Consider the following 27,381-nt stretch of genomic DNA (forward strand, 5'->3'; position numbering starts at 1 on the left):
TATGAGATGATATGATTCTGTTGATATACCAGGATTATTTATGAGTAATGATGAAGATGATGATGGTTGTGTAGTAGTATGGAAGAATATGAGGTATTATGAGTATTGTTGAAGTGTTGTAAGGTATATGATGATGATGATGTTAGGGTTAGGAATTAATTATTGTCATGAAAATGTAGTGGGCTGTATTCATTATGTAGTGTGAAATATTTCAAATGGAGATAGTAATTTATGAGAATGATTACAAGTTTGACCATTAACAAGATTAAACATAATGTGATATTTGTGTATCTGCTGATTTAGTGATTATGATGAATAGTAATGCTTGGTTTGAAATGTTAACTTAATAATGATTATGGGTAGGAGGGGTAATGAAGTAATGATGATTAAATGAGTTCTTAAAGATGATGAGATGTCGTGGTGCTATCCATAATTGGGTAAAATCTCAAAGTGAAGCAGAGACAAGTGTTGACAGAAGGAAGTTGCAACTGATGTAGAATTTAAGAAAGAGACTGGCAAGGGGGTAAATATAACTGGACTGATGTAGAAAATTTTGTCACAGAATGATTTAGATGAAGCAATTAAATATTTTTTTACTCATCAGCATTCTTTCTCAGTGTATATTATTAGATCATACACCAGATTTTGTTGCCTTTGGGCTTGAATTTTATGCATATTAGCGTAAGGTGAACAGATACCCCATATTTTATGGGGTCATCCCTTATTTAGCTTAAGGGTCCCATTGTCCGAACAAAATAAATGCAGGACATATACACCCTTCAGATCAATGGACAGCACAGCTGTGATTACCAGGAAGCTGCCTGAGAAGTAATTTATTGTTCCAGAACAAAGTGTGGAACTATAATAGTAAATGTGTTGACTCCATAAACCACATTTGTGAGGACCTGAAATATTCAAAATACATTTCATTTGTGGTGGACGCTTCCAATTAGAAAAGTATAAAATTTTGTGCCAAGCATTCAAGTAAATATGACTGGCTTCCGGAATATATTTGGTGAAATGGTTGATATTACAACAGATCTTATCTTGGAAGTTCCACCCCAGCTAGCACTCAAGCTTATTTCAAGGTGGATATTGAGTTTAGGTTCAGTTGAAAATTCAAGATTGAAAAATCAACCTGTTACACAGCTTATTTCAAGGTGGATATTGAGTTTAAGTTGAATTAAAATAATTTTCCCAAGCTTGAAATAAACTGTAATTTCCCTGGAAGGCTGTACAGCAGATGCGTGCACAGCATAGCTTCCATAGGCGTCCACGGGAAGCGCCACAAGCGTTTATAAGCCTTGCCCTGACTCTGCTAGGTTTACGGCCATTTTACCTTTGTGGTGTGCGTTAATGATTGTTGACTGTTGTGAAGTTTGTTTTATACTGGAAAATAGTTTGATAAGTGTGTGGCGTCTCCTGCCTTACTGCTACACTGGGTCTGAAGAGGATATATAGTGTATTACAGGTACGTTGGTGCATTTTTCTCTAGTGGTACGTTGATATTACAAATGTTAAATACTATTACATAACGTAAAGAAATATCATATTCTTTTACATAGAAAAATTGAGCCTGGATGAAAGTGAAATGGATTATCAGCTAAGAATACATATTACAAGTTGTTCAGCAAAAAGAGGTCATTTTAAACTAGCTCTCTAGTACGTGGCACCAATAAATTAAAACTTAATGTTATTTTACCTTTTTAAAATCTCACCTTTTTATATATAACGGCCTATTACATTTGTTTACTTGTAAGTACTTGTCTGTGTCACACCATGAATGAATAATCGTGAAGTGTGAAAAGTTTCTTTGCAAATACAAATAGTAATGACATGGTGAACAGGAAAAAGTACATCAAGAACCAGTCACTACATAGGTGTCAGTCTTTTTTATTTACGTAGCTTTGACTGCTCTTTAATTGCAGTAATATGAAATTTCTTCCCATTAGTATGACACTCTTGCACAAAGTAAACATACTCAAGAAATTCAAGCCAAAGAAGTCTTAAAGTTGGGGCAACAGTAAAATCAGAGTTGCAGTCTGTTATTACACCATCAGTCTTGAGAGATTTTTTTGAAGCTGTTAATTCTTTCTGTGATGATAGACACAAAATTTCTTGTGACTCATGCTTGGCAAAAGTTAAGCATATTCATAATAAGTGTAACATTACTTTTCATATTTAGGTTGATCAGTTTCAACTTTTTACATTTGTTATGTTTAGGTATGGCTAACATTTTCTTTTACCTGTTGCAGGATCATTATACCGGCAGAAATCAGCGAAATTTGATCCTGCTCTGGTCTGTGTGCTGGGGCCGGAGGGGCCTCAGAATAATTTAATTTTAAAATAAAACAATTTTGAACACTTTGAAAATAAAAAAATTTAAACATAAATGTCTTCATAATTTTTTTCACACCATTTCCATTCTGATATTTATTTAATTAATTAGGTTCAATAAATTCAGATTAATAATTATATAGCTTAAAACAAGCTGTAAATACCAGGCTGTATTCCACGTGTGTAGATACAGCTGGAACCAAACTTGATAAGTCAAGCTTGAAATATAGCTTGAACTCTGCCAACTTTGATGTTTGTTTCAAGCTTGAATCCAACAGGCCTGAATATTCCAGCTTTGATCAAGCTTATATACTTGAACTTTACATCTGGAAACAAGTTTGAAACCGGCTTTCTGTGCTATCTGGGACCTTATAGTTAAAAATGTTGCATTCCATGGTGACAACTTAAACATGAACTTTGGAGGTGCCAGATGAATAAGACAAAACACTGTTTTAGAAAAAGACTTAAACTTTTGCTGAAGAACAACATTCAGGTTTGTGGGTTGTGCAGTGCACATACTTCATAATGCAGTAAAAATCAGTGCAGACATTCTGCCAGAAGACATAGAAACTATTGTAAACAATTTTTTTTAGTAATTCCACGTTGACACCACTTGTGTTGAATAACTGAAAGAGGTTTGTATATTTTCTGAAGTGAAATATGAACAAGTGCTTGATAGAGTTAAAAGAAGATGGTTTTCCTTGGAACAGGCTGCTAATAGAACTGCTGATATTTATGAGGGACTAAATTATTATTTTTTTTTTTTGTCTCAGGTAAAATATTTTATTATCTTAAAATCATTTTTAGAGATCCTTAGTCATTGCTTTGGGTGTATTTTATTCAGACCCAATTGAACATGCTTTGATCAACAATAAAAACTACTGAGGCAGCAGATCTCAGCAAATGAAGTTTTTAAGGAGTTATAAATATTGATAAGAAAACTGAAATCAAGGGAAGAGGAAAACTTTCATATTATGAAATTCTTTTTGATAAATACATTGCAAGAAGATGACTTGCTGAGAGATTCTGACTTCTCGGTCATTTCAAAATAATTTTTTGAGACATTAATTGACTGCATCAAAAATGGGCCATTGCGTGTGCTGAAACCATTTAACTGGGTTCAGCTCAAATATCCTCTTCTTTGCAAGCTGGTTCAGAAAAGTCGTAAAACATTAGCAGAGTTTCATAAAAATATTCTGAAATAAATATGTGAAGCTGAACTTTCTGAGGAAGCGAAGCATGTTAAAAATACACACGAAGTGAAAAACTAGGGATTAAGAACTGTTAAATGTATTTGAGTTAAATGGTCTATCTTTTGCAACTTCCATTCATCTCAAGATATCTGCTACAGAAATGTTCAGCTCAATACTACCTGCTTCAGAAAGAGTGTTCTCTATCACATATGCTTTATAGACTGATGAAAAGAATAGTTTTTGTGTAGAAACTATTAAGGAAATGATCATAACTAAGACTTCTTTTCAGGATACTTCATGTGTTGATTTTTATAAAATGCTATTTGAAATTATATCAAACTCTGGAATCACATACATTCTTCTGTACAATATAGTTGAGAGTGAGAAATAAGTAACCTCTGAACATAATAATCATTGTCTACTCTAGGTAAAAACATTTTTCTTTTAAATCAATGCATTATTTCTGCATGTGACAACAACAAAACTGAAAATATTTACTTGATTAGTAATGCAAAGCATATTGATGTTTTGTGTGTGTGTGTGTGTGTGTGTGTGTGTGTGTGTGTGTGTGTGTGAGAGAGAGAGAGAGAGAGAGAGAGAGAGAGAGAGAGAGAGAGAGAGAGAGAGTTTTAACAAAAAGGTGTAATGATCTACATAGTTCCTACATAAATGAAGCATTTTAACACAAATCTACTTTATAGAATCATTTCAACTTCTAATTTGTGTCCTATATTTTTATATTTGAAATCCCATCAGTTTGTTGGTACAATATGTTCATAATAAATGCATGGAGATGATTAGACTCTGTGTCAATAAGTTGTGGACACTACTGGTACAGTTGTCGGTTGATTTAAGTTCACAAGCACAGTGGCACTACTCTTGGCGCACTCTCATTCACACACACTAATAGAAGCATACAGCATGCCACTCCCTTGTGCATAGAGGGTTCACAGGTGATGGAGGAGATGCCAGTGGGCCAATCACGGACACATCTGTCAGATCCAGAGAAGTGTCAGCTAGTGCCAATGGTGGGGAGAGGACGATGTGCCGGGTGAGCACCAGAGTATATGGCCAAAAACCGCTGAAACGCAGGCATGCCCGAGGTTGGTGGGCCCATGTGGCGCCCAACAACAGCACAGGGTGCCATCCCCAACTGTGCTTCATCATCAACAGACAGATCCCAGTGCAGAGTAGACAGGTCTGGACCCTCTGATGACACTGGCTGAGGCGATGATGGTGAGGGGGTCGGTGGAGATGGCCCAACCGGAACAGCAAGCTGCAGCAACATGTAGGAGGCCAGAGGCAGACTAGCAATCAGCACCTGGAAGCTGGAACCCCAGGGTGCTGCTTGTGGAAGAGGCAGCCAATAGTATTGGGGAGCTGCTGTAACAGGTGACGACAGGCCCAATGTAGAGGGTGCTGAGACAAACTACTCTGTGGTGGAGGCCACACCCACGAACCAATAGCTTGCAGTGGTGAGGTGGTGAGGGAGGATGCAGCCGATCAAAGTGGCATGCCACAAGCCAGTCAGCCATACAGATGTCACAGGGATGGTGTTCCTGGTGGTGGACAATAGTAGCTGGTATCTACTTGGGCCGACAACCAAGCCTTTGCAGCCAGACTGGTGATCCCAGTACGAAGTGGCTGCATGAATCTGACTGCAGCAGGTGTGGCGCAGGCTGTAGAAGGTGGAGGAGCAGGTATGACTGCGACTCATGAAGCAATTGTCCGCCCCCGGTAGCTGAGTGGTCACCGCGACAGAATGTCAATCCTAAGGGCCCGAGTTCGATTCCTGGCTGGGTCGGAGATTTTCTCCACTCAGGGACTGGGTGTTGTGTTGTCCTAATCATCATTATTTCATCCCCATCGATGCGCAAGTCGCCGAAGTGGCGTCAAAATCGAAATACTTGCTCCAAGTGAATGGTCTACCCGGCAGGAGGACCTAGTCACACGCCATTTAATTTCTGAAGCAGTTCAGCTAGGCTCCATTCCCCCACCAGTGTGAAGCAACAGGAACTTAGGAAATGGAGAAGGGTGTCATCTGGCAAAGAGCCCACAACATACTTTTTCATTTGAGACTTGAAAATATGCACTGGTCATTCTGCCTTGCCATTTGATTGAGGGTGGAATGGTGGAGCCATAACATGATGAATGCTGTGATTGAAACAAAAACAATGAAAGGTGTGAGAAACAAATTGGGGCCCATTATCAGAAAGCTGGGATATTTTTACTTCCCTCTTGTTCTGTCAGTTGCTTCCTTAAAACTCATTTTTTTCACTTCTGACTAATTACCATTAACATACTTGGGTATAATCTGCATTTTCATAAAAGAGAAAGGTCTTAGAGAATATAACCCCAGATCTAATTTTGTGCATAGTTTTGTGTATGTAATTGATTTTATAATTTATTCCGATTATGCCTAGTTAGTATCTTTTGTTATAGGACGAAATCAGTAATTGTTTCGTAACTTACATTCTATTGTTGACTTTTAAACAAATGTAAATTCTATACTAATTATAAACATTTGGAGAAACAACTAATAGTAGTCTTAAAGGATATATTTGGCTCTATTTGAAAACATGTTAGCAAAGCCAGCCCTTAATTAATTCCAAAGTAATTAACAGTATTGTCAAAAGTATTGTTTGCATAACAATATCTGTTAATTTCATGATTTAAACAAATAATTTGGCTTAAACCTTGTAACTGTTAAAAGGAACTAATCTTTCAATGTGTTCATTTAACTTAATGAGTTAAGTTTCAATTGTAATTTCTGTAAATTTAACTTCGAACAACGTGCACTTTCAGTACCTGTTATTGTGAGGATATATAAAGGCCCGATTTTTGGTCCCAAGACAAGTCAGTCCACAGCCGAGTTTCAGTGGAGTAACTCTTTATTGGTTAGATCAACAACAATGCATCCATGAAATAAGCGTAACACAATTAGGCCATGTGTTAAAACAATCAAAGTGTCTGCTCCATACGTACCTTTCTATTCTTCAGAAACTGTGAACTTTGTGGTTAGGTTTCTACTGCTCGTAGATGTTCAATAGCAAACTGTTATAGAAGTATGTGGAGGTTTGCCTGCGAGATATTAATGAGGCTTATGAAAAGTTAAAACAATAGTGCACTGGCCATATATAACTATGTATTATTGGGGGATTGTGAACAGTGAAAGTATAGTACTGTGAAACGCAAATTTGCACCTATCAGCTACATCGATTAAAGTAGTCAGTGTTGTACTTCCGCACCCCATTTTTCAGTTAGTATCCAATGCAAACACTGAGGATGACAAACAAAGAGACAAAGAAGACGAACATCATCAGAAAGCATATGAATTGTGACCTCAGCCGATGTCATCACACACCAGAGAATGTAAGCAAGCCAGGAAAATTCATCCAAAATCAACAGCCAATAGAAATTCAAGAATGGAGCCCCCTCCATGGCTGGCATGGAGCTGGCCAGGGAGATAGAGACACCCTGGGAGCTGCCTGTTGTCAAGCACATTGCTCACAAGCTGTGACAAAATGGACGATTTTGCCATCACTCCCTGCCCAGCTAACAGTTTTGCGTGTGTAACTTCCCAAAGGCCCAGTTGGAAGAGGTGTAGAACTGTAGAATCTCATGCCATAGCACAGTGTGAATGAGTACTCTGGGAGAGAGATCTTTTGTGGACAACTTGGAGCCATGCAAGAAAATGTGAAATACCCAGAGAACATAGACTATGGCAAGAGCCCTTTTTTTTCCACCTATAATGCCACCTGAGAGTAACACTACAGGGCCACAGTGGGAGATTTAGAAGCAAAAGCAACAGGTCATTCAGAGCCTTCAGCATATCAGTGGACTAGTACCACACCAACGACATACTGTGATGCATCAGTCACCAAAACTATGTGCTGGGGCAGATAGAATGTAGCTGAACAAGGGGTCAAAGTAGTTTGAATTTCAGCATTCGAAAAACATGTTTGCAATCCAGGTTCCAGAAAAAAGGTACATTCTTGTGGAATAAGGCATGCAATGGGTAGGCTAATGAGGCCACCCCCAGCAGGAATTTATTGTAGTAGGCTGTTTTTCTGGGAAAGGCCAGAAGCTTGTCCATGGATGAGGGGTGAGCATAACTGTAACAGCAGAGATATGGTCTGACAGAGGGGAAACCCTAAGCTGCAAGACCTTGAACTCGAATAAACAATAGAAGGTTGAAAAAACTGAGATGTTGAGAGGCTACACCATAAGACAGAAAACAAAGTGCACACATTTTTCAAGTGATTGGCCTTGGGAGAGCTGGTATCATCCAGATAATTAATGCAACCCAGGACAGACATAGCCAATTGCTCTAAAAATCATTGGAAAATAACAGGAGCACTAGCCACATCAAAAGGAAGGCGCAAATATTGGTAGAGACCAAAAGCAGTATTCAGAACCAGAACTCGCTGAAACTCATCACCCACAGGAACCTGCAGATATGCTTCAGACAAATCATTTCTAGAAAAGTACTGGCTTCCCAATATTTTTGCAAATAGTTCCTTCTGGCATGGGAGAGAATACATACCCACAATTGACTGCTCAGTAACAGTAGACAGCGTAAATTTTCCCAACAGCACAATGTTCTGTTTGTTGTAACTGACTAGCTTCTGCATGACAGGTGTCAATGGCAGCAAGCCTAAATTCACATAAATTTGAGAATTCAATAACAGTACTGCAACATCGGTATTGACATGTAGTCAGAGCATTTGGCAAAAAACATTTAACTTGCCAAACAACTTGGTTGAAGCCACAGCTATTGGTGTCACACAGTGTGTGTACATTCCGTATCCTGAGCAATCTTCAGCGAACATTACAAGTAGCCCATTGCCTAGGGCACGCTGAACATTCATGATGGACAAAACAGAAAGGACAAGACAGGAACAGAGAATGCTAATGCTGGTGCTATGGCAGTTGTGGCTGATTGAGCTGGCCTTGGTTTGTTCAGTGCTGGGCTTGCATATTTACTGCCACTTCCTTGTGCACGCACATCTTGTCACACTACTGCCACATCACCCCATGCTTCAATTTAGTCACCTGCTGCCCAAGAAACTTCAGAAGATTGTGTTGTTTGCAAAACTTCTGCCAACAGTGGGTTTTCACAGAGTAAAGCCTTCTCTTGCACTTCCTTGTCCAGAAATGTGTTGCGTACCACAGAGTCTCCATAATAGTAATTCTGGGCATCAGTAATGAATTGAGACTTGTGGCTAAGGCATGAAGTTTGGCCGCCCAGGCCCTGTATGACTGGTTTGGTTTCTTGCAGCATCAGTACAATTCAAATCACGCCACTATAACACACATTCACTTGCGATGGTAGGTGGACAATAAACTGCACATGTGCTCAAGAGTAAGAGCTCCTGGATCTTGTAAAGGGACAAGCTGACACAGTAACTGATGCACCTAAGGTGGAATCCATGAAAGCAATAAGGCTTTGCACAAACTCGAGTCTGTCACACTGAAAGCCAAAAAATGCTGTCTGAGTCTTTTCTTGTAAGTTTCCTGATCCTTGGCTGAATCATTATATGGAAGAAAAGTAGGCAGATAGACCTGTGGAACAGTATCCTGTCTGTAACTGGAAGCTGACAAAGTGGTCACTGTCGAAGTAAGCTGTTCAGTCAGGGCTGGTAGCATGGCATCCATAATGGCTAAACCTTATGAAACTGAACATACAGACTGCACACATGTAAAATGTTCCAAACTCATTGACAATCATGTTGTAACCAAGCAATACATGAAACTGATCCAAGTAACACAAATATGGCTTTATTCATACCTCTGAACAATACCAGAAATAAGCTTCTTGTGACTCCACATGTAAGAAGACAAAAAAGGTGAGAGAGAAGCAATACCTAGAACAACTAATGTGAGTGATAAAAACTAAAAGAACACAGTGAGAGTGAGCCAGCACTGCTCGGCACTTATATAGCTGTGAGTCATTTCTAGGCGGTGCAGCGGAGATCATACCATGTGCATGCTTCCTGTAGTGGCTGGCACATACTGATACACCTGGCCTTTAAGTACACGTGCACGGCAACACTACACTTGGCTCACTCACACTCATACTCATGTGCACTAATATCAGGATACAGCAGTTTGTATGGTGATATACATGTCCATGTTTCTTAAAGTAAATATATGTTATAGGAAGGGGTATTAACCAGTTTAATGTCCAATGAGCAAAGTAATCACCATACCAATCAGTTATTTTATTCCTGTAAGATATGTGAAGTACCTCTGTAATTTTTCTAGGAATTATGAATTTCTTTCAGTGCATCTTTCTTCAAAAGTGTAATTTCTTTGCTCACATTGTCAACTTTGACACACATGCTACCCACAGCTGATGTTGGATATGTAATTTGTACAGTATATAATCAAGAAATTATTTTAGAGCAGTACCAACAAACAGAATTTCAGACTCTGTTTACTTGAGACATTGAGCTCTGTCTGCTTCCAGTGTATTTAAATTTGTATGTTCACTTATGTAAACCTTTTTGTTTGTGAATACATTTTCAGTTATCAATTATCATACATCTCAACTTGAAGAAATAATAATACACATTTCTGATAACCTGTATACCTTACTTATATACGCAGCATTTACTGTTCTTCCATGCTTATTGTACCTATTATGCCACATGTTTGATTTGACACTAATTGCACTGTATGATTCTAGGAGAAAAAGAGATTTTTGATGAGGAATTTTAAATTTATATTCAACCAAAGGAGATGAATATAACTATATATAACGGTAGTATATGTTCCCGAAAGAACAGTTACCGTCGATGACCATGCAGCTTTGCTCGAAATGAAATGATGATTAAATAGACACCCTAGCTGCAAACAAGCGTTGATACACTTCATTGGGGACATGTTGAAAATGTGTGCCCCGACCGGGACTCGAACCCGGGATCTCCTGCTTACATGGCAGACGCTCTATCCATCTGAGCCACCGCGGGCACAGAGGATAGTGCGTCTGCAGGGACTTATCCCTTGCACGCTCCCCGTGAGATCCACATTCCCATCATGTCCACAACACTACATTCGTAGTGCGCCTAATAGATCTTTGCCCATCATACTCATTACTCGTGGCAGATTAATCTACCAAGTCCCGTACGAGTTCGGGCATAGCGTGTGCGTTCGCACAAGAAGGTCAAAGGCCGGGAACCCATATTTTTAACTATATATGACGGTAGTATATGTTCCCGAAAGAACAGTTACCGTCGATGACCATGCAGCTTTGCTCGAAATGAAATGATAATTAAATAGACACCCTAGCTGCAAACAAGCGTTGATACACTTCATTGGGGACATGTTGAAAATGTGTGCCCCGACCGGGACTCGAACCCGGGATCTCCTGCTTACATGACAGACGCTCTATCCATCTGAGCCACCGCGGGCACAGAGGATAGTGCGTCTGCAGGGACTTATCCCTTGCACGCTCCCCGTGAGATCCACATTCCCATCATGTCCAACACACTACATTCGTAGTGCGCCTAATAGATGTTTGCCCATCATACTCATTACTCGTGGCAGATTAATCTACCAAGTCCCGTACGAGTTCGGGCATAGCGTGTGCGTTCGCACAAGAAGGTCAAAGGCCGGGAACCCATATTTTTAACTATATATGACGGTAGTATATGTTCCCGAAAGAACAGTTACCGTCGATGACCATGCAGCTTTGCTCGAAATGAAATGATAATTAAATAGACACCCTAGCTGCAAACAAGCGTTGATACACTTCATTGGGGACATGTTGAAAATGTGTGCCCCAACCGGGACTCGAACCCGGGATCTCCTGCTTACATGGCAGACGCTCTATCCATCTGAGCCACCGCGGGCACAGAGGATAGTGCGTCTGCAGGGACTTATCCCTTGCACGCTCCCCGTGAGATCCACATTCCCATCATGTCCACAACACTACATTCGTAGTGCGCCTAATAGATGTTTGCCCATCATACTCATTACTCGTGGCAGATTAATCTACCAAGTCCCATACGAGTTCGGGCATAGCGTGTGCGTTTGCACAAGAAGGTCAAAGGCCGGGAACCCATATTTTTAACTATATATGACGGTAGTATATGTTCCCGAAAGAACAGTTACCGTCGATGACCATGCAGCTTTGCTCGAAATGAAATGATAATTAAATAGACACCCTAGCTGCAAACAAGCGTTGATACACTTCATTGGGGACATGTTGAAAATGTGTGCCCCGACCGGGACTCGAACTCGGGATCTCCTGCTTACATGGCAGACGCTCTATCCATCTGAGCCACCGTGGGCACAGAGGATAGTGCGTCTGCAGGGACTTATCCCTTGCATGCTCCCCGTGAGATCCACATTCCCATCATGTCCACAACACTACATTCGTAGTGCGCCTAATAGATCTTTGCCCATCATACTCATTACTCGTGGCAGATTAATCTACCAAGTCCCGTACGAGTTCGGGCATAGCGTGTGCGTTCGCACAAGAAGGTCAAAGGCCGGGAACCCATATTTTTAACTATATATGACGGTAGTATATGTTCCCGAAAGAACAGTTACCGTCGATGACCATGCAGCTTTGCTCGAAATGAAATGATAATTAAATAGACACCCTAGCTGCAAACAAGCGTTGATACACTTCATTGGGGACATGTTGAAAATGTGTGCCCCGACCGGGACTCGAACTCGGGATCTCCTGCTTACATGGCAGACGCTCTATCCATCTGAGCCACCGTGGGCACAGAGGATAGTGCGTCTGCAGGGACTTATCCCTTGCATGCTCCCCGTGAGATCCACATTCCCATCATGTCCACAACACTACATTCGTAGTGCGCCTAATAGATCTTTGCCCATCATACTCATTACTCGTGGCAGATTAATCTACCAAGTCCCGTACGAGTTCGGGCATAGCGTGTGCGTTCGCACAAGAAGGTCAAAGGCCGGGAACCCATATTTTTAACTATATATGACGGTAGTATATGTTCCCGAAAGAACAGTTACCGTCGATGACCATGCAGCTTTGCTCGAAATGAAATGATAATTAAATAGACACCCTAGCTGCAAACAAGCGTTGATACACTTCATTGGGGACATGTTGAAAATGTGTGCCCCGACCGGGACTCGAACCCGGGATCTCCTGCTTACATGGCAGACGCTCTATCCATCTGAGCCACCGCGGGCACAGAGGATAGTGCGTCTGCAGGGACTTATCCCTTGCACGCTCCCCGTGAGATCCACATTCCCATCATGTCCACAACACTACATTCGTAGTGCGCCTAATAGATGCTTGCCCATCATACTCATTACTCGTGGCAGATTAATCTACCAAGTCCCGTACGAGTTCGGGCATAGCGTGTGCGTTCGCACAAGAAGGTCAAAGGCCGGGAACCCATATTTTTAACTATATATGACGGTAGTATATGTTCCCGAAAGAACAGTTACCGTCGATGACCATGCAGCTTTGCTCGAAATGAAATGATAATTAAATAGACACCCTAGCTGCAAACAAGCGTTGATACACTTCATTGGGGACATGTTGAAAATGTGTGCCCCGACCGGGACTCGAACTCGGGATCTCCTGCTTACATGGCAGACGCTCTATCCATCTGAGCCACCGTGGGCACAGAGGATAGTGCGTCTGCAGGGACTTATCCCTTGCATGCTCCCCGTGAGATCCACATTCCCATCATGTCCACAACACTACATTCGTAGTGCGCCTAATAGATCTTTGCCCATCATACTCATTACTCGTGGCAGATTAATCTACCAAGTCCCGTACGAGTTCGGGCATAGCGTGTGCGTTCGCACAAGAAGGTCAAAGGCCGGGAACCCATATTTTTAACTATATATGACGGTAGTATATGTTCCCGAAAGAACAGTTACTGTCGATGACCATGCAGCTTTGCTCGAAATGAAATGATAATTAAATAGACACCCTAGCTGCAAACAAGCGTTGATACACTTCATTGGGGACATCTTGAAAATGTGTGCCCCGACCGGGTCTCGAACCCGGGATCTCCTGCTTACATGGCAGACGCTCTATCCATCTGAGCCACCGCGGGCACAGAGGATAGTGCGTCTGCAGGGACGTATCCCTTGCACGCTCCCCGTGAGATCCACATTCCCATCATGTCCACAACACTACATTCGTAGTGCGCCTAATAGATGTTTGCCCATCAAACTCATTACTCGTGGCAGATTAATCTACCAAGTCCCGTACGAGTTCGGGCATAGCGTGTGCGTTCGCACAAGAAGGTCAAAGGCCGGGAACCCATATTTTTAACTATATATGACGGTAGTATATGTTCCCGAAAGAACAGTTACCGTAGATAACCATGCAGCTTTGCTCGAAATGAAATGATAATTAAATAGACACCCTAGCTGCAAACAAGCGTTGATACACTTCATTGGGGACATGTTGAAAATGTGTGCCCCGACCGGGACTCGAACCCGGGATCTCCTGTTACATGGCAGACGCTCTATCCATCTGAGCCACCGCGGGCACAGAGGATAGTGCGTCTGCCATGTAAGCAGGAGATACCGGGTTCGAGTCCCGGTCGGGGCACACATTTTCAACATGTCCCCAATGAAGTGTATCAACGCTTGTTTGCAGCTAGGGTGTCTATTTAATTATCATTTCATTTCGAGCAAAGCTGCATGGTCATCGACGGTAACTGTTCTTTCGGGAACATATACTACCGTCATATATAGTTAAAAATATGGGTTCCCGGCCTTTGACCTTCTTGTGCACACACTATGCCCGAACTCGTACAGGACTTGGTAGATTAATCTGCCACGAGTAATGAGTATGATGGGCAAACATCTATTAGGCGCACTACGAATGTAGTGTTGTGGACATGATGGGAATGTGGATCTCACGGGGAGCGTGCAAGGGATAAGTCCCTGCAGACGCACTATCCTCTGTGCCCGCGGTGGCTCAGATGGATAGAGCGTCTGCCATGTAAGCAGGAGATCCCGGGTTCGAGTCCCGGTCGGGGCACACATTTTCAACATGTCCCCAATGAAGTGTATCAACGCTTGTTTGCAGCTAGGGTGTCTATTTAATTATCATTTCATTTCGAGCAAAGCTGCATGGTCATCGACGGTAACTGTTCTTTCGGGAACATATACTACCGTCATATATAGTTAAAAATATGGGTTCCCGGCCTTTGACCTTCTTGTGCAAACGCACACACTATGCCCGAACTCGTATGGGACTTGGTAGATTAATCTGCCACGAGTAATGAGTATGATGGGCAAACATCTATTAGGCGCACTACGAATGTAGTGTTGTGGACATGATGGGAATGTGGATCTCACGGGGAGCGTGCAAGGGATAAGTCCCTGCAGACGCACTATCCTCTGTGCCCGCGGTGGCTCAGATGGATAGAGCATCTGCCATGTAAGCAGGAGATCCCGGGTTCGAGTCCCGGTCGGGGCACACATTTTCAACATGTCCCCAATGAATTGTATCAACGCTTGTTTGCAGCTAGGGTGTCTATTTAATTATCATTTCATTTCGAGCAAAGCTGCATGGTCATCGACGGTAACTGTTCTTTCGGGAACATATACTACCGTCATATATAGTTAAAAATATGGGTTCCCGGCCTTTGACCTTCTTGTGCGAACGCACACGCTATGCCCGAACTCGTACGGGACTTGGTAGATTAATCTGCCACGAGTAATGAGTATGATGGGCTAACATCTATTAGGCGCACTACGAATGTAGTGTTGTGGACATGATGGGAATGTGGATCTCACGGGGAGCGTGCAAGGGATAAGTCCCTGCAGACGCACTATCCTCTGTGCCCGTGGTGGCTCAGATGGATAGAGCGTCTGCCATGTAAGCAGGAGATCCCGGGTTCGAGTCCCGGTCGGGGCACACATTTTCAACATGTCCCCAATGAAGTGTATCAACGCTTGTTTGCAGCTAGGATGTGTATTTAATTATCATTTCATTTCGAGCAAAGCTGCATGGTCATCGACGGTAACTGTTCTTTCGGGAACATATACTACCGTCATATATAGTTAAAAATATGGGTTCCCGGCCTTTGACCTTCTTGTGCGAACGCACACGCTATGCCCGAACTCGTACGGGACTTGGTAGATTAATCTGCCACGAGTAATGAGTATGATGGGCAAACATCTATTAGGCGCACTACGAATGTAGTGTTGTGGACATGATGGGAATGTGGATCTCACGGGGAGCGTGCAAGGGATAAGTCCCTGCAGACGCACTATCCTCTGTGCCCGCGGTGGCTCAGATGGATAGAGCATCTGCCATGTAAGCAGGAGATCCCGGGTTCGAGTCCCGGTCTGGGCACATATTTTCAACATGTCCCCAATGAAGTGTATCAACGCTTGTTTGCAGCTAGTGTGTCTATTTAATTATCATTTCATTTCGAGCAAAGCTGCATGGTCATCGACGGTAACTGTTCTTTCGGGAACATATACTACCGTCATATATAGTTAAAAATATGGGTTCCCGGCCTTTGACCTTCTTGTGCGAACGCACACACTATGCCCGAACTCGTACGGGACTTGGTAGATTAATCTGCCACGAGTAATGAGTATGATGGGCAAACATCTATTAGGCGCACTACGAATGTAGTGTTGTGGACATGATGGGAATGTGGATCTCACGGGGAGCGTGCAAGGGATAAGTCCCTGCAGACGCACTATCCTCTGTGCCCGCGGTGGCTCAGATGGATAGAGCGTCTGCCATGTAAGCAGGAGATCCCGGGTTCGAGTCCCGGTCGGGGCACACATTTTCAACATGTCCCCAATGAAGTGTATCAACGCTTGTTTGCAGCTAGGGTGTCTATTTAATTATCATTTCATTTCGAGCAAAGCTGCATGGTCATCGACGGTAACTGTTCTTTCGGGAACATATACTACCGTCATATATAGTTAAAAATATGGGTTCCCGGCCTTTGACCTTCTTGTGCGAACGCACACGCTTTCCCGAACTCGTACGGGACTTGGTAGATTAATCTGCCACGAGTAATGAGTATGATGGGCAAACATCTATTAGGCGCACTACGAATGTAGTGTTGTGGACATGATGGGAATGTGGATCTCACGGGGAGCGTGCAAGGGATAAGTCCCTGCAGACGCACTATCCTCTGTGCCCGCGGTGGCTCAGATGGATAGAGCGTCTGCCATGTAAGCAGGAGATCCCGGGTTCGAGTCCCGGTCAGGGCACACATTTTCAACATGTCCCCAATGAAGTGTATCAACGCTTGTTTGCAGCTAGGGTGTCTATTTAATTATCATTTCATTTCGAGCAAAGCTGCATGGTCATCGACGGTAACTGTTCTTTCGGGAACATATACTACCGTCATATATAGTTAAAAATATGGGTTCCCGGCCTTTGACCTTCTTGTGCGAACGCACACGCTATGCCCGAACTCGTACGGGACTTGGTAGATTAATCTGCCACGAGTAATGAGTATGATGGGCAAAGATCTATTAGGCGCACTACGAATGTAGTGTTGTGGACATGATGGGAATGTGGATCTCACGGGGAGCGTGCAAGGGATAAGTCCCTGCAGACGCACTATCCTCTGTGCCCGCGGTGGCTCAGATGGATAGAGCGTCTGCCATGTAAGCAGGAGATCCCGGGTTCGAGTCCCGGTCGGGGCACACATTTTCAACATGTCCCCAATGAAGTGTATCAATGCTTGTTTGCAGCTAGGGTGTCTATTTAATTATCATTTCATTTCGAGCAAAGCTGCATGGTCATCGACGGTAACTGTTCTTTCGGGAACATATACTACCGTCATATATAGTTAAAAATATGGGTTCCCGGCCTTTGACCTTCTTGTGCGAACGCACACACTATGCCCGAACTCGTACAGGACTTGGTAGATTAATCTGCCACGAGTAATGAGTATGATGGGCAAACATCTATTAGGCGCACTACGAATGTAGTGTTGTGGACATGACGGGAATGTGGATCTCACGGGGAGCGTGCAAGGGATAAGTCCCTGCAGACGCACTATCCTCTGTGCCCGCGGTGGCTCAGATGGATAGAGCGTCTGCCATGTAAGCAGGAGATCCCGGGTTCGAGTCCCGGTCAGGGCACACATTTTCAACATGTCCCCAATGAAGTGTATCAACGCTTGTTTGCAGCTAGGGTGTCTATTTAATTATCATTTCATTTCGAGCAAAGCTGCATGGTCATCGACGGTAACTGTTCTTTCGGGAACATATACTACCGTCATATATAGTTAAAAATATGGGTTCCCGGCCTTTGACCTTCTTGTGCGAACGCACACGCTATGCCCGAACTCGTACGGGACTTGGTAGATTAATCTGCCACGAGTAATGAGTATGATGGGCAAACATCTATTAGGCGCACTACGAATGTAGTGTTGTGGACATGATGGGAATGTGGATCTTACGGGGAGCGTGCAAGGGATAAGTCCCTGCAGACGCACTATCCTCTGTGCCCGCGGTGGCTCAGATGGATAGAGCGTCTGCCATGTAAGCAGGAGATCCCGGGTTCGAGTCCCGGTCGGGGCACACATTTTCAACATGTCCCCAATGAAGTGTATCAACGCTTGTTTGCAGCTAGGGTGTCTATTTAATTATCATTTCTTTTCGAGATGAATATAGAAGATGGTCCTGAGAGAAAAGAGACATGAAATAAGAAAAAAGCAAGAATATGAGTTTTTCATTTCATATGGTGCATTACAAACATTTATACAGTTAGGTTGTTTGAAAAACAATATGTACAACAACTCTTTGTGGGGGCCCCTATAAGAAATAAAGCCACATGCTGATTCAGTTCAGCCAGTGTCCACACAATTCTGACATGTTACAGATTTTCATTTTTCTGTTTCATTAATATTTTAACAGACTCTCATGCAAAAGTTTTTTGTATGAAATTCTGGAAAATGGTGAGTGGATGTTAAATGTAATGCGACAGGCAGATTGTACAACTGAACTGTATGATACACATGGCTAATATACATCATAAGAGATAGTACTTTCATTAGATAAACATACATAGAGGTGACAAAAGTCTTGGGGTACCTTCTAATATTGTGTTACACTTCCTTTTGGATGGCACAGCACATCAACTCAATGTGCCATGGCCTCAACAAGTCATTGGAAGTCCCCCTGAAAAAATATTGAGAGATGCTATCTCTGTAGCTGTACATAATTGTGGAAATGTTTCCAGTGCAGGATTTTGTGCACAAACTGACCTCTCAGTTATGTACCATTAATGTTTGATGGGATTCATGTTGGGCAATCTGGTCAGCCAAAATATTCACTCACATTGTCCAGAACACTACTCAAACCAGTCAGGAACAATTGTGGTCCTGTGACACAGCTCATAGTCATACATAAAAATTAAATCATTACTTGGGGACATGAAGTCCATCAAGGGCTGAAAATGGTCTCTAAGTACCCAAAATTAACCTTTTCCAGTCAATGATCGGTTCAGCTGGACCAGAGGACCCAGTCCACTCCACTATTGAGGCACCATCTGCTTGCACAGTGCCTTGTTGACAACTTGGGGCCACACTCAGACCCTACCATCAACACTTACGAGCTGAAATCAGGACTCATCTGACCTGGCTGTGGTTTTCCAGTTGTGTACAGTCCAAATGATATGGTCACAAGCCCAGGAGAGGCACTGCAGGCAATTTTGCCCTGTTAGCGAAGTCATTCATGTCAGTTGACTGCTGCCATAGCCCATTAATGCCAAATTTCACCACACTGTCCTAACAGGTACATTTTTTGTACAACTCACATCGATTTCTGTGATTATTTAACACAGTATTGCTTGTCTGTTAGCACTGACAATCCTACACAAAAGTTGTTGCTCTCGGTCATTAAGTAAAGGCCGTTGGTCATTGCATTGTCCATGGCGAGAGGTATTCTCAGCAAGCTCTTCACATTGTGCATCTCAGAATATTGAATTCCCTAACAATTTACAAAGTGAAATGTCCCATGCACCTAGCTCCAACTACCATTATGCACTCAAAGTATGTTAATGCCTGTTGTGTGGTCACAATCACATTGGAAACCATTTGACATGAATCACGTGAGTACAAATGACATGTCCACCAATGAATTACCGTAATGCACCTTGTGTCCAGGATACTACTGCCAACTGTGAAGGTGCATATATTGCTATCCCATGACTTTTGCCACATCATATGTATGGTTATGTTCTAATTTTTCCACTAACACAAATATTTTATGATGATGCAATAACTAGTTCATAAAAGAAAGTAACTAAATGAAATTATAATTATTAATGAAACTGATTGTTTATAATGCAAATGACTTTTGGTTTATTAACCTTCAGTGCAAGTTGGAATGGTGTGTTTCGTACAAAATGAAAAAGCATTGCCATTAGAGTGATCACTGTTGTAGGTAAGTAAAGTATTAATTTATTTTCAATGAAAACGTAAATATTGTAGTATTAATTGTTAAAATTATTTATCTTACAGCTTTGCATTTGAAAACTCTGCATCTTAGGAAACTATTTTGCAAAATATGTCTTTATTCTCTGCTGACCATATTTTCACATGTAAATTAATTGGTAACAGTTCCTATTCATTGCAAAATAAAAAATATATTGATTTTAATAATACTGAAAATAGGCTCATCTTAGGCAAGTCATGGGAACCGTGGAGTAGTAGTTGTGAGTAATGGGTGTAAGAAGTCAGACCAGTTCACTACATTATAAGTTTCTTCCAAAATGAAGGGCAGAACTCCACCAGTCATTTCTTTACGTCCTTATTTAGAGTGCAGGTTTTTTAGTAGACTCAAAAAAAAAAAAAAACAATAACAAGTCCATTCATAGTGAGAAAGAAAGTCCCGTAATCTTTGCCACACCTTGCAATAGCCATGACTCAGTCACTGGAGAAACTGTGAATGAATGTTGCAGTAGAAAACGTGTACATTACTCAATATTGCGAGACATTCAAATGATCAATGATAACAGCAGCTCCATTATAACTCTTGGGATGTTCAAGAAGCTTGATGAACAGCTGTGACAAGTAGTGAAGCACTGGGTAGGCTGCAAGTAATTACACACATCAGTTTGTTCATCCAGAATAGCTAACACAAAACTCAGTTCACTTACCTCTTTCTTATTTTATTTATGAGCATGTTTGAAACATAGTTAATCATGATATTCTTTATCAGATTTGACACTTCTGTAAACACACGAGTATGCTCTACATGATTCTCTCAGTAGGTGGGACTATACCAGGCATGGCCTATATCTCAACAGGAAAGGGAAGGGGAAACTGGCTGGGGTAATAGCAGGAAATTTAAGGGGGGAGGCACTGCCATGAATGGTAAAATACCAGTGGTTACAGGTGTTGGAGCAGCACCTTTTTTAGGATAGGTAAGACAGAAACATGTCGAGTTCTACGAGAGGTCAGGACTGAAACAAATCTTCAGTTTAGGAAAGAAATTAAACAGCACAATTCTAGCACATTGGATCACCAATCACAGCTGTCAATTATAAATTTTCACCAATCACCAGAAATTTTATCTCCACCAAGTTGTATCTCAGTCCTAGGTAATTGCATTGATGAATTAAAGTCACCCAACCCAGTTGACATAATCTGCCTCTCTGAACACCATGTGACCACTGGTATAGGAACTAGGCCTAAGCACAATGAGAAACTCAGACAGGAGAGTACTGCAAATGTTAGAATAAGGAAAGGTTCTCATAAAAGTATAATTAAAAATAATGTAAGTATATTTCATCAAAATATTAAGAGTTTAAAGAATAAAATAGATGAGCTTCTGGTTTGTTTAGAAGATTTAGAAGCTGAGGATGAAATAGATATACTATGCCTGTCTGAGCATCACATTGTTACTGATATGGAAAAGGTAAATGTAAGTGGATATAAGCTCTCTGCACATGTAATGAGAGAAAATATGGAGAAAGGAAGAGTTGCCATATATGTCAAAAGTTATCATTGTGCAAAAAGTATAGAAACAAAAAAGTTTTGTGTAGAGAAACATATAGAAGCATGTGCCTATGAGCTTAAATTAAAGAAAGGCACATTTATAATTGTAACTGTATATAGGTCCCCATCAGGAAATTTTCATCTATTTCTGAAAAATTTGGACTCCTTGTTGTGCTATCTGTCAGACAGGGGGAAGCATATTATTATTTGTGGGGACTTCAATTTAGATTCTCTGAAAGAGGGTAATAGGAAAAATGACCTTGAAGTATTACTCGGTTCTTTCAATTTGACACCCGTTATTGATTTTTCCTACTCGGGTGGTAAAGGATAGCAGCTCACTGATAGATAACTTCTTTATATACCAAGATAAGTTTAACCAGATAAATGCTCAGCCTGTTGAGAATAGTCTTTCTGATCATGGTGCACAGCTAGTTACAATATATGACATAGCTCCATTCAGCAATACTAAACAGTCCTCCAAAGTAGTACGTTCAGTCAACGATTTAACAATTGCAAATTTCAGGGAAAGCCTACAGCAGTTAGACTGGGATGAGGTGTACCGTGAACCTGATGCCAATTTAAAATATAATTTATTTCATGACATTTTTGTAAATGCATTTGAAAACTGCTTCCCCAAGAAAATAGTTAAATATACTCGTAAGAAATCTTGTAACAAACCATGGCTTACTAAGGGTATAAAAATACCTTGTAACCAGAAAAGGGAAATGTATCTGACAGCAAGAAAGAGTAGTGACCCAAAAACTATCAAACATTATAAAAACTACTGTGTTATATTAAGAAAAGTTATTAAAAAATCCAGGAGTATGTGTATCATCTCTGAAATCAGCAACTCTGATAATAAAATTAAAACGGTTTGGAATATTATTAAAAGAGAAACAGGTCAACCAAGAGCAGAGGAAGACAGTATTGCCATAAAATTGAATGAAAACTTTATGAACAAAAAGTCAGAAGTTGAAAATATTTTTAATAATCATTTTCTAAATGTTGTGGATATAGTAGGATCCAGGTGTTCATTAGAAGATGCTAGGCTGTTAATGGAAGAGGCCATACCTATGCAATTTGATACAATTGAAATCTCACCCACTTCTCCCTCTGAAATTAGGAAATTAATAAACTTGCTTAAAAGCAAAAACTCACATGGAATTGATGGCATTTCCAGCAAAATATTAAAAGCTTGTTCTCAACAGATAAGTAAGATTCTCAGCCACCTGTGTAATAGCTCTCTGGAACAGGGCATTTTCCCTGATAGACTGAAATATGCTATTTTTATACCTTTGCATAAAAAGGGGGAGAGATCTGATGTCAACAATTACCGTCCAATCTCCCTTCTAACAGCTTTATCCAAAATTTTTGAGAAAGTAATGTATTCAAGAGTAGCTTCACATATCTGTAAAAATGAAGTACTAACAAAATGTCAGTTTGGTTTCCAGAAAGGTTTTTCAACAGAAAATGCCATATATGCTTTCACCAATCAAATTTTGAATGATCTGAATAACCGAACACCACCCATTGGGATTTTTTGTGATCTCTCAAAGGCTTTTGATTGTGTAAATCATGAAATTTTGCTAGACAAGCTCAAGTATTGTGGCATGAGTGGGATAGTGCACAAATGGTTTAATTCGTACCTAACTGGAAGAGTGCAGAAAGTTGAAATATGTAGTTCTCATAACATGCAAAGATCAGCACATTCCTCAACATGGAGAACTATCGAGAATGGGGTTCAACAAGGGTCAGTCTTGGGTCCTTTGTTGTTCTTAATATATATTAATGACTTGCCATTCTATATTCATGAAGAGGCAAAATTAGTTCTCTTTGCTGATGATACAAGTATAGTAATCACACCTGACAAATAAGAATTAACTGATGAAATTGTCAATACTGTCTTTCAGAAAATTACTAAGTGGTTCCTTGTAAATGGACTCTCACTGAATTTTGATAAGACACAGTACATACAGTTCCGTACAGTGAATGGTATGACACCATTAATAAATATAGACCTTAATCAGAAGCATATAGCTAAGGTAGAATATTCAAAATTTTTAGGTGTGTCCATTGATGAGAGATTAAATTGGAAGAAACACATTGATGATCTGCTGAAACGTTTGAGTTCAGCTACTTCTGCAATAAGGGTCATTGCAAATTTTGGTGATAAACATCTTAGTAAATTAGCTTACTACGCCTATTTTCACTCATTGCTTTCATATGGCATCATATTTTGGGGTAATTCATCACTGATGAATAAAGTATTTATTGCACAAAAGCGTGTAATCAGAATAATAGCTGGAGTCCACCCAAGATCATCCTGCAGACATTTATTTAAGGATCTAGGGATATTCACAGTAGCTTCTCAGTATATATACTCTCTTATGAAATTTGTTATTAACAACCAAACCCAATTCAAAAGTAATAGCAGTGTGCATAACTACAATACTAGGAGAAAGGATGATCTTCACTATTCAATAATTACTATTAAAAACAGTCTTGATCACGATTTATTTAACAAGGTGACCAGTTTCGACCACTACTGTGGTCATCTTCAGACCTATAAGTTGTATACAAAGCTCTAATTAGAGGGCTACATACATTAAACAAAATACATAAAGTTATAAATCTATAAAACGTTGAATTACCATTGAGTAGGAACCTCTTTCTGTTGGAGAATCACTACTGGAGAAACTAGTGCACGTCTTTCTATATATAATGGAGGCTCCACCCACTTCTGACTGCATGATGTCATTATTAACCAATGAGTTATAAGTCGAATTACAATTTAAAATTTCTTAGTTAAAAGAACATTGTCGAGAATTAGAAATAAATACACACTAAACTTAGCTTATTAAACAGCTATTGTCAATTAAGAAGCGTTAAAAATATTTAAATATGTAGGAAAATGAACTTCGGTTTGGCAGTACATGGGTTGCCATCTCAAAGCCTGTCAGTGAACCATTTGGAACCACTGGTTGCTATGGTGAAGTTAGACGCCGTTGCAAAGATGAAGCAGCAGGCTTATTTCACTGAAGTTGTTGTAAAGTCGATAGTCGAACTAGTGGTTGCCATGGTGAGGACAAACGCCAGTGCAAAGATGTGGCAGCAGGCTTCTTTCCAACGAAGTTGTTGCGAAGTAGAATGGCAAAGACTGTGGCGTCAGACGATGTATTATTGAGCAGCAACTTGTCTTTATTGAAACGAAAAGAGTAAGCTACAATAATCTGTAGCTGACATGTATACTACATGCTGTCCAAATACGATATGAAGTAGTTGTCCGTATATATGACATATTATCTATGAAGTTGATATGTAGATTACATGTGCTTTTTTAAGGCATTGCTATTCCTCAAGTTATATGCCAGTCAAATAAGCAAATAACAATGAAAGAATTTAAAATTATAAAAATATGAGCCAGTGTCAAAAATAAAACGATGTGAATTAGCAATATGCAGTCTAAAAGCATAAAAGCAAAAATTCTAAAACAGATAGTAAATCATAAAATAATGTTTGGTAAAAGACAATTACAATGTAAAGATAAAATATTTGCTAAAAGTCTTTGTAATTAAAAAATATATATATAATTTTTTTTAACCTTTTAAAACAAAGGACAGAAGAGTAAACATTCTAAATCAGATCATCGAAAAGCTCAAAGAAATGTTTGTCTTTGAACTGAAGTTGTTCGTTTAAAACAGATAATGGATTACTTTTGTGAAGTGAAAAAATTTCAATTTCTTCTAAGGTATTTAGCAGTGGTCCTTTTGGCACAGTATGTAATATTTTCAAATTGCTAGAAATGCAACCCTCAGAATGATTGTATCCATCAAGATGTTGACCAAATATTGATTTGATACGTGCAGTACCAGTAGTATGTTCTTTGAAACGTGTTAAAAAGTTACGGCCAGTTTGGCCAATATACTGTTTCTCACAGTCATTACATATTATTTTATAAACGCCTGACTTTTGGTATCTATTTGAGTCTCCAATTGTGTGTTTCAGTTTCATCTGTAGGGGGTTAGTAGTTTTAAATGCTATTGTCACACTTGTGTTCCTAAATAATTTATTTATTTTATCTGAGATAGGTCCCATGTATGTCATTTGTGTAAATCTCTTCTTGGAATTTATAACAGCATCATTTTTTTCTTGCAATTTTTGATATAACAGATCAACCTGAAGGGAATTATAATTGTTAGCAACTGCTATCTGTTTTAATGTATCAATTTCCTTTTGGATTGTATCATATTGGAGAGGTAATTTCAGTATCCTATGTATCATAGTTTTAAAAAATGCCATTTTGTATCTTAGTGGATGGCATGATGTAGCATTTATTATTACGTCGGTTGATGTGGGTTTTCTATAAATAGAAATATTATGTTTTCCATTCTGATTTGTAATTGTGAGGTCAAGGAAATTAATACTATTGTTACTTCGTGTTCTGCTGTAAATACAAGTTTTGGATGTAAATTATTTAAGTTGTTAGCGAAAGCGTCAATTTCTTCCTTAGAGCCATTATATAACAGCAGTGTGTCATCAACATATCTTTTGTAGTATATAATTTTATTTGTTATTTCTGGATTATTTTTGAAAAATTGGATTTCAACGTAGTTGACGAAGATATCTGCTATAGTGCTAGCCAGGGAATTCCCCATTGCAAGTCCATCTTCCTGTATGTATATTTTATTATTAAATGAAAAATAATTAAAATCTAGAGTATTCTTAACAGTTCGATGAATTCCACTATTTCTTTGGGGCTCATGATTTTGTGATGCGTTAAGTTATCATTAATGATAGAGATAGTCTCTTGAATAGGTATATTCGTGTAAAGATTTGTGATGTCCAACGATGTGAACCTTGCGTTTTTTGGAATATCCACATCATAAATTAACTTAGTTAATTCAAAACTGTTTTTAATACTATAATTTTCTTCATAAACATAGAAGGATTTTAAGATTTGATTGAGCTTTTTGTTCAGTTTATAAGAGGGACTGTTGGTATTGTTAACAATTGGACGAACTGGTAAATTTGGTTTGTGTAATTTGATTTGCGATCTCAACTTAGGTAAAGTGGGGTTCATAACTCTAAGTGTTATTTTATCTTTAGGTGAAAGTAAAGAGTCACTATCATCAATCAGCTTTTTAATTTTTGTTTGAAATCTTGAAGTCGGGTCTTTATTAACCTCAGTTATTCCATTAGCGTTAAAAAATTGTAAAGTTTTAGAAACATAATCATCTTCGCTAACAATGACTAGAGTATTCCCTTTATCTGCCTTGATTGCAATAGCCAAACTGGCCGTAACTTTTTAACACGTATCAAATCAATATTTGGTCAACATCTTGATGGATACAATCATTCTGAGGGTTGCATTTCTAGCAATTTGAAAATATTACATACTGTGCCGAAAGGACCACTGCTAAATACCTTAGAAGAAATTGAAATTTTTTCACTTCACAAAAGTAATCCATTATCTGTTTTAAACGAACAACTTCAGTTCAAAGACAAACATTTCTTTGAGCTTTTCGATGATCTGATTTAGAATGTTTACTCTTCTGTCCTTTGTTTTAAAAGGTTAAAAAAAATTATATATATTTTTTTAATTACAAAGACTTTTAGCAAATATTTTATCTTTACATTGTAATTGTCTTTTACCAAACATTAATGTATGATTTACTATCTGTTTTAGAATTTTTGCTTTTATGCTTTTAGACTGCATATTGCTAATTCACATCGTTTTATTTTTGACACTGGCTCATATTTTTATAATTTTAAATACTTTCATTTTTATTTGCTTATATGACTGGCATATAACTTGAGGAATAGCAATGCCTTAAAAAAGCACATGTAATCTACATATCAACTTCATAGATAATATGTCACATATACGGACAACTACTTCATAT

At 39.8% G+C, this 27,381-nt stretch overlaps 9 non-coding genes across 9 annotated transcripts; 6 read left to right on the forward strand and 3 right to left on the reverse strand.

Annotated features, from left to right (window-relative positions):
- Positions 1-10,430: 10,430 nt before the first annotated feature.
- Trnat-ugu (transfer RNA threonine (anticodon UGU)) lies at positions 10,431-10,505 on the reverse strand. The gene has a single exon. It is a non-coding gene; the product is annotated as a tRNA-Thr (tRNA).
- An 807-nt stretch (positions 10,506-11,312) lies between these two features.
- Positions 11,313-11,387, reverse strand: Trnat-ugu (transfer RNA threonine (anticodon UGU)). The gene has a single exon. It is a non-coding gene; the product is annotated as a tRNA-Thr (tRNA).
- Positions 11,388-12,635: 1,248 nt separating this feature from the next.
- Trnat-ugu (transfer RNA threonine (anticodon UGU)) lies at positions 12,636-12,710 on the reverse strand. The gene has a single exon. It is a non-coding gene; the product is annotated as a tRNA-Thr (tRNA).
- A 1,744-nt stretch (positions 12,711-14,454) lies between these two features.
- Positions 14,455-14,529, forward strand: Trnat-ugu (transfer RNA threonine (anticodon UGU)). Its single transcript has one exon. It is a non-coding gene; the product is annotated as a tRNA-Thr (tRNA).
- Positions 14,530-14,895: 366 nt separating this feature from the next.
- On the forward strand, positions 14,896-14,970 carry Trnat-ugu (transfer RNA threonine (anticodon UGU)). The gene has a single exon. It is a non-coding gene; the product is annotated as a tRNA-Thr (tRNA).
- Positions 14,971-15,777: 807 nt separating this feature from the next.
- Positions 15,778-15,852, forward strand: Trnat-ugu (transfer RNA threonine (anticodon UGU)). Its single transcript has one exon. It is a non-coding gene; the product is annotated as a tRNA-Thr (tRNA).
- A 366-nt stretch (positions 15,853-16,218) lies between these two features.
- On the forward strand, positions 16,219-16,293 carry Trnat-ugu (transfer RNA threonine (anticodon UGU)). The gene has a single exon. It is a non-coding gene; the product is annotated as a tRNA-Thr (tRNA).
- An 806-nt stretch (positions 16,294-17,099) lies between these two features.
- Trnat-ugu (transfer RNA threonine (anticodon UGU)) lies at positions 17,100-17,174 on the forward strand. The gene has a single exon. It is a non-coding gene; the product is annotated as a tRNA-Thr (tRNA).
- An 807-nt stretch (positions 17,175-17,981) lies between these two features.
- Trnat-ugu (transfer RNA threonine (anticodon UGU)) lies at positions 17,982-18,056 on the forward strand. The gene has a single exon. It is a non-coding gene; the product is annotated as a tRNA-Thr (tRNA).
- Positions 18,057-27,381: the final 9,325 nt, after the last annotated feature.

Source organism: Schistocerca nitens, chromosome 2 (genome assembly GCF_023898315.1).
Source record: "Schistocerca nitens isolate TAMUIC-IGC-003100 chromosome 2, iqSchNite1.1, whole genome shotgun sequence".
NCBI classification, from domain to species: domain Eukaryota; kingdom Metazoa; phylum Arthropoda; class Insecta; order Orthoptera; family Acrididae; genus Schistocerca; species Schistocerca nitens.